The sequence below is a fragment of the Mesocricetus auratus genome, unplaced genomic scaffold, assembly GCF_017639785.1.
Source record: "Mesocricetus auratus isolate SY011 unplaced genomic scaffold, BCM_Maur_2.0 Super-Scaffold_100004, whole genome shotgun sequence".
NCBI classification, from domain to species: Eukaryota; Metazoa; Chordata; class Mammalia; order Rodentia; family Cricetidae; genus Mesocricetus; species Mesocricetus auratus.
In genome coordinates, this window is record NW_024429189.1 from 3,494,607 (window position 1) to 3,506,605 (window position 11,999).

At 48.5% G+C, this 11,999-nt stretch overlaps 1 long non-coding RNA gene across 2 annotated transcripts in view; it reads left to right on the forward strand.

Moving 5' to 3' along the window:
* LOC121140157 overlaps window positions 1–8,536 on the forward strand; it is a 43,208-nt gene extending 34,672 nt beyond the window's left edge. The window contains exons 3-4 of one of the 2 annotated variants that reach the window (XR_005876964.1): window positions 3,173–3,332; window positions 7,813–8,536. This is a non-coding gene — a long non-coding RNA (uncharacterized LOC121140157). The remainder of the gene's footprint in view (window positions 1–3,172; window positions 3,333–7,812) is intronic. The other variant, XR_005876965.1, reaches the window with a different exon arrangement.
* Window positions 8,537–11,999: the final 3,463 nt, after the last annotated feature.

Genomic DNA, 11,999 nt, shown 5'->3' on the forward strand with positions numbered 1-11,999 from the left:
GTATGCAGCGCAATGACATCATGCTAGAAGAAAATAGCAGAAACCCATAGACGCCTATAGACAGTCCTGAGCCACCCCGTGGGTGCTGGGGACCCAGGTCCTTTGTAAGAGCAGCAAGTGCCCTTGACCACTGAGCGATCTCTCCACTCCCCCCCCCCCCCATTTTTTGAGACAGTGTTTATCACTGAGCATGGAACTCACCAATTTGTAGAGATGAGGTATGCAGGTTCAGGAATCTGCTGTTTCCACCCTCTCAGCACTGGCATCGCCGTCATATACCACCGTGTCTTCTTTAATATGGGCGTTGGTATCGGAACTCAAGTCTCCATGCTTGTTTGACAATTACTTCATTTACTGAGCCATCTGCCCAGCTCTCCATTTTTTATTTTCTCACATTGTTGAGACTTACGTGCTTGGCCTAGTCTTTTCTTGAGTTCTGTGTCACAGTGGCCAACTGCCTTGAGGAGGAAGGCCAGCACGCAGCCCGCTCACGCTTTCCACTCTTCCTTCTTGCCAGTGTCATGGGCCCTCCAGTCCAGACTTCTTTGCCAGCTCCTGGAACAACCCCACAGCTGTTTCTGAGCTGTGTATGTCAGCTGGGCATGATACTGTGTGGAATTTTGCATCTTCGTGGTCATTTTTTTTCCTCCTGGGATGGATGGATAGCTGCAGCTAATGCTCTGGCTTCAGGCAAGAGTCTGGCTGTTGACTTCCATCAAACACTTGGAGAGAGTGTACAAAAGAAGTTAACAGATGCTTGCCTGAGTGCCTCCTTTAGCTTATTAATGCTGTCAATAACATTAATTTCCCGTGTTAAGCTGGCCTTGTGCTTCAAGAGTGAACTTGGACATGAGGTGCTGGCTCTTTCCATGTTGTTAGAGTTGATTGATTGGTTGAGTGAGATTGGTCATGCCTTTTATTTCTTGTTCTGTCTTTGTCAGGGTGGGTGTCAGGCAACACTGTTCTTTCCAGTGAGCTTTGGAGTTTCTCTCACTGTCTGATCTCTGATGTGGTAGGCAGGTCTTCTAGTTTCATTTATGTTGCTGTGACAAGCTCCATGACCAAAAGCAACTTAGGGGAAGAAAAGATTTATTTGGCTTACAATTCCAGGCACAATCCATCACTGAGGAAAGGAATTGAAGGCTGGAACCTGAAGGCAGACCTACCAGCTATTATGCAGCATTCCATCCAACAGGAACTGACTCACAGCCAAGCAAGTACAGCAGAAGCCATGGAGGAACGCTGCGTGATGGCTTGCTAACAAAATTGTACTTACCTAGCTTTTGTAATACAGCTTAGTGCCACCTGTCTTGGGAATGGTGGTTCCCACAGTGGGCTGGGCCCTCCGAGATTAATTAGCAATCAAGACAATCCCCTCCAGACAGTCCAATAGGCCAGTATGATCTAGGCAGTCCCTAAGTTGAGACTTTCCTTCTTAGGTGACTCTAGGATGTATCAAGTTGACAACTAGGACACCAAAGTTCTCTAGAGGAACAGAACTAATGTGATGTAAATATCTATAGCTACTTCTCTCTGTGTGTATGTGTAATAGAAGGGAATTAACAGCTATATGTAGTGACTCAGGCTTTTAATCCCAGCACCCAGGAGGCAGAAGCAGGTGGCTCTCTGTGTTGGAGGCCAGCCTGGGCTACATAGTGAGTTTCAGAACAGCCAGAACTACATAGTGAGACCCCATATCAAACAAACAATCAAGCAAGCAAACAAACAAGAACAGAAGAGGGAGTTTATGAGACTTCCCCAGTATGGTTTATATAGTCCAAGAATGGCCAACTGCACTCAGGACGGGCCCACTATCTGGCAACTGCTCAGTTCATGAAAGTGGGTGTCCTAATCTGGCACTGGAGACCCGGCTCTCCCTGGAGAGTCACTGGTGTTGAAGCCTGTATGTGAAGGCCAAAGAAGCTGGAGTCATTGATGTCAGCAGAGGATGGTGGCAGTGGTGGTGGCTGTGGCAGCAGCAGCAGTGGTGACAGTTGGTACACTCCCCCGGGAAGAAGAGATGGCAGGCAGGCAGCACTGCCTTTTCCTCCGATCTCTATGCCGGGGTTGCTCCTTGGAAGGTGTCCCCCACTTTGGAGGTGAGCTTTCCCTTCTCTGTTAATCTCTGAAAGCACCATCACAAATATGCCCACAGGTGTGTCTCCCAGGTGACTCCAAATCTGTCAGGTTGACAGGTCTAACTGCTGCAGTCAAACAGACTTTCACAATCCTAGCTATCCTTTGTTGGATGTTTAATGATGAAATTTCCTGAGGCTAGTGTTTCACTGGGCAGAAGATGGTAAGTTATGACTTCAATTTAGGACTTATCATATTTTCTATTACTGTGTTGGAAGGCATTTTCCTGGGTGTTTGTCAATTCATTTAAAAATTTAAATATATGAAATAAAACTATGTATTTGTATCATACTATCATATAACCATTAACTTGTGGATGCACATGGAAGCATGTTAATTGATCTACTGTTATTAACGGTGTGTGTTAAGTTTCTTCATGCTATATGTATACTGCGGATGTGTGGGTGCCTGAGAAACCAGAGGAGGGGAATCCCCTGGACCTGGTGTTACATGTGGTTGTGAGCCATCTGAAGAAGTTGTTGGGGGCCTAAATCGGACCCTCTGCAAGAGCAGTAAAGCATCTCTCTAGTCTTTGGGGATGTTCTTTGAGACACCGTCTCACACCACGTGCAGCTCTAGCTGATCTGGAGCCCAAAATGTAGCTGAGGCTGGCTTTGAACTTGTGTCAAATCACCTGCCACTGCCACCCAACTTGTCTCCAACATTTAAATTTGTTGTTATGTTTCTTTTTGTTTGTGAATAATATATCCAAAACATGGGAATTCAGTTTCTCCTCTGTGAACTGGTTTAGGGTTTGTCTGTGTTTTCTGAGTGTTTCGTCCTCATTCATTATTTTCATGGCTGTGTGTTAGCCTGTTTCTCTCTTGCATATTTTTAGATAAGTTCACACATTTGAGTTTTTCCAAAATAATTGTTTAGCACTTTAAATTTCCTTGTATACATATTGTTTTAGTTTCATTTCTCAAGTCTTGACACATTATATCCTTTTTAAAAATATTTTTATTCATTTATTTTTATTTATGTGTGTGTGTGTGTTTGTATATATGTGTATCTTATGTGTCCCTGTGGAGTTCAGAAGGAAGTACTGGATCCCCTGGCACTTGTGTTACAGACTTGTGAGCCTCCATATGACTACAGGAATTGACCTGGGTCTTTGTGAAGAGCAGCCAGACTCATAACCACTGTTTCTCCAGTGCCAAACGTGCAGTGGGCAGCATTCTTTACTGCCATTTAGGGTAAGTACGTTTCAGTTTCTACTGTGAAGCTTGAACCCGGGTCAGGATCGTTTTTCTTGATCCCCCAGCAGTGTCTTTCTAGTTTTCCCTCGGTGCTCACAGGACCTGACCTGGGAATTGCCAAGGCTCGTAGAGTACTGGAGACACGTTTTAGCCCAGCATGCAATCCACTTTAAAAACATTGCCTTTTGCATGATAAGGAGTGTGTATACTTGTTAATTTTGTTATTCAAATTTCCCATGTCCCTACTTGACTTAGTGAGAGCCGTTTTGCCTGGGTGTGACATGACCATGACTGTCTTGAAGCTGAGTGGTTGTGGGTGACTTAAAGACCTTGGTCATAGCATGACAATAGAATAAGCAGAAAGACAGGTGGACAGTGACTGTAGTGATGGGGCTTCCCTGTGGAAGGAACAGGGACCATCAAGGGACCTCAGCTGAGACCCCATCACACTCCCTACTGCTCCAGCTGCCCAAGGTCTTGGGGGTGCTAGTTTACAGTGAGTGATGATGGGCTGAGGGTGTACTCGGGGTAGACTAGACTCTTCAGTGGTACAGAGTTTTCAGTGCAGCCCGTGCTGAGAGCAGGACTTGTTGGTTATACACTTGCCTCTGAGTCACCTATGCCCTGGTATAATTGATGCCTGACTCTGAAAAAAATGTGGTTTGAGTGAGAGTGGTGTGTGTGTGTGTGTGTGTGTGTGTGTGTTCCAGTGGAGGCTGGGGGAGGGTGTCAGATCCCCTGGAGCTGGAGTTACAGGTGGTTTGAGATGCCCAGTGTGGGTGCTGGGAGTTGAACCTGGGTCCTCTGTAGGAGCAGCACACACTCTTATCTGCTGAGCTTGCTGTGGTCTTATTAAAATAAACAAACAAGCATTTAGGTTCCTCCCTTGAGTTCCTGCTCTGACTTCCTTGAATGATGGACTGCGATGTGGAACTGCAAGATTAAATTAACCTTTTGCTTCCCAACTTCATCATGGAGTTTTATCACAGCAACAGAAACCCTAACAAAGACACAGACACATAATTTACCCCCCCCAAAAAAAACCCAGCAACGAAACTCTTGCCAAAACTCATGCCTGGTACCATGTTACCATGTTTCTTCTTTCTCTATTCTTGCCCTGCCCTATATTTCTCTTGGCTTGAGTTTTCCCAGCACATTCTCACTCCCACCCAAGCTTGGATATCTACAATCTATCTTCCATTCTTTTGGCACTTATTCAGTTTGGACATTTTTACACATAACTCTTTGAGACGGAGCCAGCCAAGGTCTGCAGTGGCCTCTGGAGCAGCCCATGCACTAGAGAGCACATTGCTCCTTCGTCCTGCCTTCCAATCTTCATTTTGCCTGCATTGGTCCAGCTCCAGAAGGCCACCACTATTGCTGTTATCCCTGGGTGTTTGGGATTCCACCCCAACTTCCCCCACTGAGCAGTTCCCTTGCTGTTCAGTCCCTTCTAGGATGGGAGAGGAAGACAGTGGAAGGATATTGGTGTTAAAAGACACCCGTTTGTTCTCTGAGCTTTCTGGTTCTCATCCTGTGACCCCCAAACAAGATATTGAGGGCCTGCTGATTTCTCAGCTCACAGAGCTTGGTGCCTACAGGATGACTCCACACCAACTTCCTCAGTTCCAACAAAGCCTTGGCTGCATGAGGCCATGGCTGCCGTGTCTCATGGTGACTCCAGCCTTGTCGATGCTGACCTGAGACCTTCACACGGCCAGAAGCCTCTCCTGCTTCTGCCTGACCTCCCTTTCTAAGCCTTAAAAAGGTTTCTGATTGCAGACTGCGTCTTCTGTGACTCAGAAGACGCCTCTCCAGGTTGTTAGAGCCCTTGCCTTGAAATGTGACCATGATAAGGACCCAGTTTAAGGAACACAGACATGGCAGGGTAGGACAGACAAGCTGCCTGTGGCATCTGCGAGAGCAGCGCTTGGTTCTCTTCTCCTCTCCACCTCACCCGAGTCCTGTACTATCTTCTCTGTCACCACCTCTAAAACACTGACACCTGCACACAGCGCTGTCACCTGTATCAGAGTCACCCAGTGCATCTGTTTTCACTGCTTTAAATAATGTTTATATGAGACTGTCTTGGGCAGACCTGAGGCTCAGTTGGTTTCAACCTTGGGCCAGTGAGGAAATGTTCCAGTGGCCTCTTGTGAGGATGGTTCTGGGATATTATTCTTTAGGTCCCTGCTTGGTTCCTCTGCACTGCCTCATTCTTGGGTAGTAGCCCATCATGGACATTCTCCTGGGCTCCGTGTGTCCTGTATTAGTGTACCTTCTCCAAAACAATCCTGCTTTCAAGGTGGTAACAGTAGGGCTGCTGTATGAAGTGGCATATGTAATGCATCTATCTGTCATCTAACTACCCAATTTTCCATCCATCCATCCATCCATCCATCCATCCATCCATCCATCCATCCATCTATCCATGTATATGTCATCCACTCAAATTTTCATACAAACACCATCTACCTGTCATTTATTCAACCATTATTCATCCAACTAATTTTCTATCCATCCATGCTCCCATCCATCCATCCATCCATCCATCCATCCATCCATCCATCCATCAATACAATATTCTGCCCATTACCCATCCTTTCCATTCACACAGCATCCATCACTATCCACCTGTCATTCATCTATCCATTATCTGCCTGCTTTGTACTTACCACCCACCCATCCATCCATCCATCCTTCCATCCATCCATCCATCCATCCATCCATCCATCCATCCATCCACTTATATTCATTAATCAGCATTCACCTACCATTCTTCTGCCGTACACTATCCAGCATTCTTTTTTTTTTTTTTTTTGGTTTTTATGAGACAGGGTTTCTTTGTATTGTTTTGGAGGCTGTCGGTCCAGCCTGGTCTGGAACTCACAGAGATCCGCCTGCCTCTGCCTCCCGAGTGCTGGGATTAAAGGCATGTGCCACCACCACCCGGCTCCAGCATTCATTTTAATTCATTCATCCAACCCTCTTATCTACCCTATGAGACAGCTTGCCATCTTCTTGGGGTTTGAGGTGTGCATACATGTAGGAGGCCAGACAAACAAGAAATACAGCAGATACAGGAACGCATTGGAAGGAATGAGCCTGGATGTTGACTTGCATTGGTGAAGAGTGAGTGACTCCTTATCATGCCTCCCACCTCCCACTCAACCACACATGGGCTATCTGTGGGCCTGGGGATTTCAACAACATATAATAGCATAGCTACTAGCACTTGTTTTTGAGATTTTAAACATAGTTTTTAATTTTAAGATTTATTTTTGTGTATAAGTGTTTTGCCTGCATGTATGTATGTTCTCCACAGATGGTTGTGATCCACTCTGTGGGTGCTGGGAACCAGGCCTGGGTCCTCTCCAAGAAGAGCAAGTGCTCTTAACTACTGAGCCACCTCCAAACCCAGCCATGTAGCAATGAGTTTTGAGCAAATTCATGAGATAGACAGCAGGGTCAATCCCCTCATTTCAGCCTATGTAGGTTGAAACCCAGTAACAGAGTCCATATCTGGGCACGTGCACCCTTTGGAGGGGTAAGAACAGGCTGTGACTTTGGGTAGAGAGGAGCCGATGGTGGTCCAGCTGTGAATTCTTGACCCTGTGCTATGTGAGGAACAGCTGTGATGAACTTCCCCAAAACATCATCAGAAAGGGGGACCGCTCCGCTCCCTAGTTGAAAGTGCAGTGCTGAGCTTTGGAAGACAAAGGTGTCCCTGCTAGGAGGGATGCACCTGGCCTGGATCCCACATCTACCTGTTACTCTGAGATGCCTCACCGGTGCTCAGAACAAACTTACTCCAAACCTGGGGTTGGAGAGCCCACACACCAGCTGTCTCCAGGTAGGATGGCTTCTAGCTGGGGAAAAGTGCTGGGTAGCTACACCTTAGGGAGCTTTAGAGCTAGACCTCACCTGTGCAAGCTCAGGCTTTGTAATAGGTGACTGGTGTGTGTGTGTGGGGGGGGGCGCACGCATGCATGTCCCAGATAATAAGTGTATGTCCAGGGTAATTTTAACTCCTCTCACCCTCAAGCATCAATGCTCTGAAAATTTAGGAGATATAATAAAACACTTTTTAATGTATGTGTTGGGGGCTGGAGAGATGGCTCAGCACTGACTGCTCTTCCAGAGAACTTGGGTTCAATTCCTAGCATCCACATGGCAGCTCACAAATTGTCTGTAATTCCAGCTCCAAGGGACCCAACACCTATGGCAAAATACCAATGCACATAAAATAAAAATAAGTAAATTGAAGTGTATGTCACGTGTGTGGGTGCTTGTGGGCATCAGAACCCTTGTAACTGGAGGGACAGGGAGGTGTGAACTGTTCCATATGGTTAGTGGAAGCTGAACTTGAGCTCCCTGAAGAGTAGCAAGTCCTCAACCACCCCAGCTATTATTTCTCCAATCCTGAAGTGAAACATTGTCACAAGTAGTCACCGGGACTCTTTATTGTGTTCCATAGCACCCTCCCCAGCCTCTACATGCTTACAGCCTGCGCGTTGGAGGATGCTGAGGGTACAGCCTGCCTGTTGGAGGATGCTGAGGCCGGACTTTCTTCCTGGCCACAAGCCACGCTTGTTGAGGTCTCCTTGGCTGGTCACCAGGGCTGCGCTGGGGCTGACAGCTGTTGAACATCCTCAAGCCCTTCATAGAAGAGGCGCCTGAGCTTTGCCTCCAATGTTGCTGCTATGGACTGCTGACTGTCAGCTCTGAAGTCCCATGCTTTCTCAGCCCCCCCCCCACCGCGCTCCTCTGCTGTTTCCACATCTGTGGAGGAGAGTGAGTGCAGTGATGGAGGGTCCTCAGTGGGCACCCAGGGCCGTGCCTGGCCATCACTCAGCTGCTAGCCAGGCACGCCCTTGGCCCAGACCATCTCCAGCCCCTGTGGGCTTCCTAGTCTGTGCTCAGATAACCCCCAGGGAGGCCTGGGCTGGGCACACTTTGCATTCCTGTCCACTGAAGTTTGAGGTGGGAACCTGTGTGCAGAATAGGGCTTGTTTGTTTTCACAGGTGGGAGAGTGGGGGGTCGGGTTAGCTCTGTTCTCAGTGAGTACCAATCACATAGCACCGAGCAATCAAGCCACCTCATGGAGGAAAACAATCAATCTTTCATGAGGCTCTCACACCCGCCCTCGAATGACAAACACTTTAATTCCAAATTAAATACAGCAACACAGCTCTGATGAGGCCGTTGTTCCAAAGCACCGTCATTTTCCATCTCTTTTGGAGTCGATTAAATTAGTCCTAATTAGAGGGAGGTAAACAGCTCTGGAGGACATGCCTTTGCTGCTGAGGTTGACTGCTGCCTGAGAAAGGGACCTATTTGTGCACCCTTGGTCCTGAGCTTCCTGAATCCGCATGTGATGAATGTGATCTGGGGTTTTGGGCACTCCTGGCAGTCAGAGCAGGGATGGATGATCCCCGGACACCTCCTTGTTCCAACTTCACACTTCACATGGAAAAGAGGACCGTGTGTCGTGTTAGTGGCCGGATCCAGCTGAGAATGAGTTTGACTGCATGCATCTATCTCTTCCGGGTCACAGAACAAAAAACGGTTGGATAAGCAAATGCTTGCCCAAGGCCTCAGTCTCACTGGTCTGTGAATGGAATGTTGCCTGTCGTGTGTCTGCCACAGGGTGCAGCCTGGTGGGTAATGACACCATCAAGAGCAGAAGCAGCTCTTAGCCTGTCCTGTACACCTAAGCCAGGCACAGCAAGACACCTTCCAGCTGCTTGGGAAGCTGCTGCCAGACAGGCCTGATGTTTGCTAATTAGCTGTTGGATGTGGGACTCGACTGCTCCCTAGGCGACGCCTCTATGACAGCTTCCACCTTGTATGACTGTGTGTATATACGTGTGGCCCTGTCTATATCCCCACTGTGCCATCCTTGTGCTCTCTGCTTGGCAAGGCTGATATCAGCGAGGTTCTTGGAATGGGGCCCTGGTGTTCTCCCTTTGACAAGGCCAAGGCATTGGTAGAATTCAGTCTGATGCCTTCTCTTCCAAAGGAGTACCCAGGACTTTCCATCTACCTAAGAGAGAGAGGTTCTGTCTTCAGTGTTGACCTAGTTCTCCACCTCTGTATCACATCATTGAAGCAGCTGGTTTCACTGTCTCTCACCTGTTCTTTATGTTGTATGTTTCTGTCCCATACTGGGTGTCAGGAACAGAGAGCATGGCTTAATGGGGAGCACTGACCAGAATGATAATGAAGAAGTGTGTGTGTGTGTGTGTGTGTGTGTGTGTGTGTGTGACAAATATTAGGTCGCATGTTGCTTTGTGTGTTTATATTTTGGATCTTCCTATACGGTGTCCAACCAGGCTTTCAGACTTGAGACTTGCCCCGTTCCAAGGAGCTCTGTGGGAAGATCAGAAATCTGGGGGTACGTCCTTCTCCATTACAGATCCAGAATTCTGGGAGCCAGAAGCTGTACTACTCCTGCCTGAGGTCTCTTGGGAGTATGGAAGTGTTAGTGCCTGGTTTTGCTGTTCTGTTTGTCCTGCTGCCAAGTGTCTGATGCTGTCTTTTGGCAATAAAACTGTCAAAACCCAGCTGAGTGAGCTGAGTATCAAGCACTTGTAAACAAATCCTAAGTGGCCGGTCTCAGTCAGTTCTAACACCTCCCCTCCTTGCCCATCAGCCTCACACACAGCTCATCAGGGTAAGCGAAGGAAGCACTGCATTTGGGCTGCGCTGTATTTTGTTATCTGTTTGCTCGCCTCTAAAACTCCAGTGAATAGACCAGATGCCGTTTCCATGGCAACCGCCTCTCTTCCAGCCCTGGATGCTCAGAAAGTGAGTATCCAGCATAATCTTCCCAGGGTCTCCCGGCTCCAGGGGGCTGTTTAGCAGAATGGGAGCTGTGGTGGGTGGCCCTGCCTGTGCCTGACATGGTCACCTGTCTTTCGGGGGCCCCAGGAGTCAGGTTTTGGCGAGGCTGCTTTGCTTCCTGAGTGAGTGGCCGATTTAAAAGATCGATGATGGGGGAGAGGCCTGAGAATGAACTGCAAATCAATCGGTCCTCCTTCCCTTCAAGGACCAATTAGTTTTCAAAACTTTATGGGGGGGACTGTGACTAGTCACCTTTGTTATGCAGAGGGACAAAAGGGACATGGTTTAGTGAGGGGCTCAGTTAGAACTGAACTCGGCTCATGTTGATCCCCATGGGTGACTCTGCCAGGCTGTGTCCTGCAGCTTCTCGAGACCCAGGCAGGGTCAAACTGTGGACTCTCAGGTGGCTACCTGCAGAAGGCCTGACCTGGTCACAGCTCTCACAGGCCTGCTGTTTTGGACAGTTTTTGCAGATCGCTCACCAACCTGTAATCACACTGACGGAGGTTAGTCCGACATGGTCATCAGGTCTACCAGGTCCTCTTTGAACCTTAATCGGTCCAGGTTCAATTCAGCTTGAAATTCAGTATACAATAGCAACATTCACAGACCCCCAAGCCGGGAGTGACTGATTTATGACAACACGCATTGGTGATTTAGAGTCTTTGCACCAATATGGGGATTTCTGCTGAGCAGCAGGGCTCTGATGCGTTAGTCTGGAAGATTCTGTTGGACAGCCCTAGCTCAGATGTTCATGGCACGGTTCATAGACCTACTGTGAGAACAGAGAAGGAAACTGCAATTAGAGGCAGCTATCTCTCAGGCAGAGCTGGATGCTGTGCACCCCCTCCCCCGCCCCCGGCTCTGTGCCAGCCTCCTTATCTGTGACCTGGCAATGGCAGATCCTCCTGGACACACCTGTGAGGCTCTATCCAGACCATTCAGTTCCATCTCTGTCTTTCCAGCTCTTTGGAGAGGTTGCTCTTCCTTCCCTTCTAAAGGAAAGGAAATAGCGGCTCAGAGATGTCAAGGGACTTGCTGCAGGCACCCAGCTGCCACCGGCACTTGAGACCGTCTGCGCCTAAGACTCATGTGGTCTGACCATGCTGCCAGAGCACAGGGCGTGATGGGTCACACGGCTCAGAGCCTCACACATCAAGCTGAGTCTTGCCTTCTCCATTCTTTTTCCCGCCCTGTGGTTGCTTCCTGTGGTCAAGATACAATTCTCACCACATCTCTCAGGGTCCTAGGAGTCCCTTGGGAGTCCACAGGGCGCCCAGTGCTTCTCCATAAGGAGCATTGTGCTGTTGGTAGCCCTTGGCCCCGAGACATGTCACCAGGGAGTTTCCAGGAAGCACACATGATCACAGAGAACCAGTGTTGGGGGATAAACCTCCCTCTTCTGTATTCTACCAGTTGTGACCCTGGCCCTGGAAGTGCCATTCTGTCATCTGCACAAGGAACAGATGACGTCAGTTGTCACTTAAGGGCACAGTTTTTCTGGACTCCCAAGGCCCTGGCTCTGTGTGCATTGTAGGGAGGTAACTCTAAGTGTTCTCGATGCCTCTGTCTCAGAGGGAGTGGCTGGATGCCACCCTGGCTTTGTCACCTCACCATGTCCATCACTTGTATGCTCCCTAGAAGACTCACCATAGCTGCCACAGTAAGTCTCAAGCTGTCCTTGCCTTTTCCACCTCCTTGCCTTCCCGACCCTCAGTGTCCTTGTCTGTGAAATGGGTGATGACACTGCACCAGCCTTGACTTGTTGTCAGCGTTACCTGTGCTTCTTCTGCTAGGCCCTCCACTCCTCCACATAC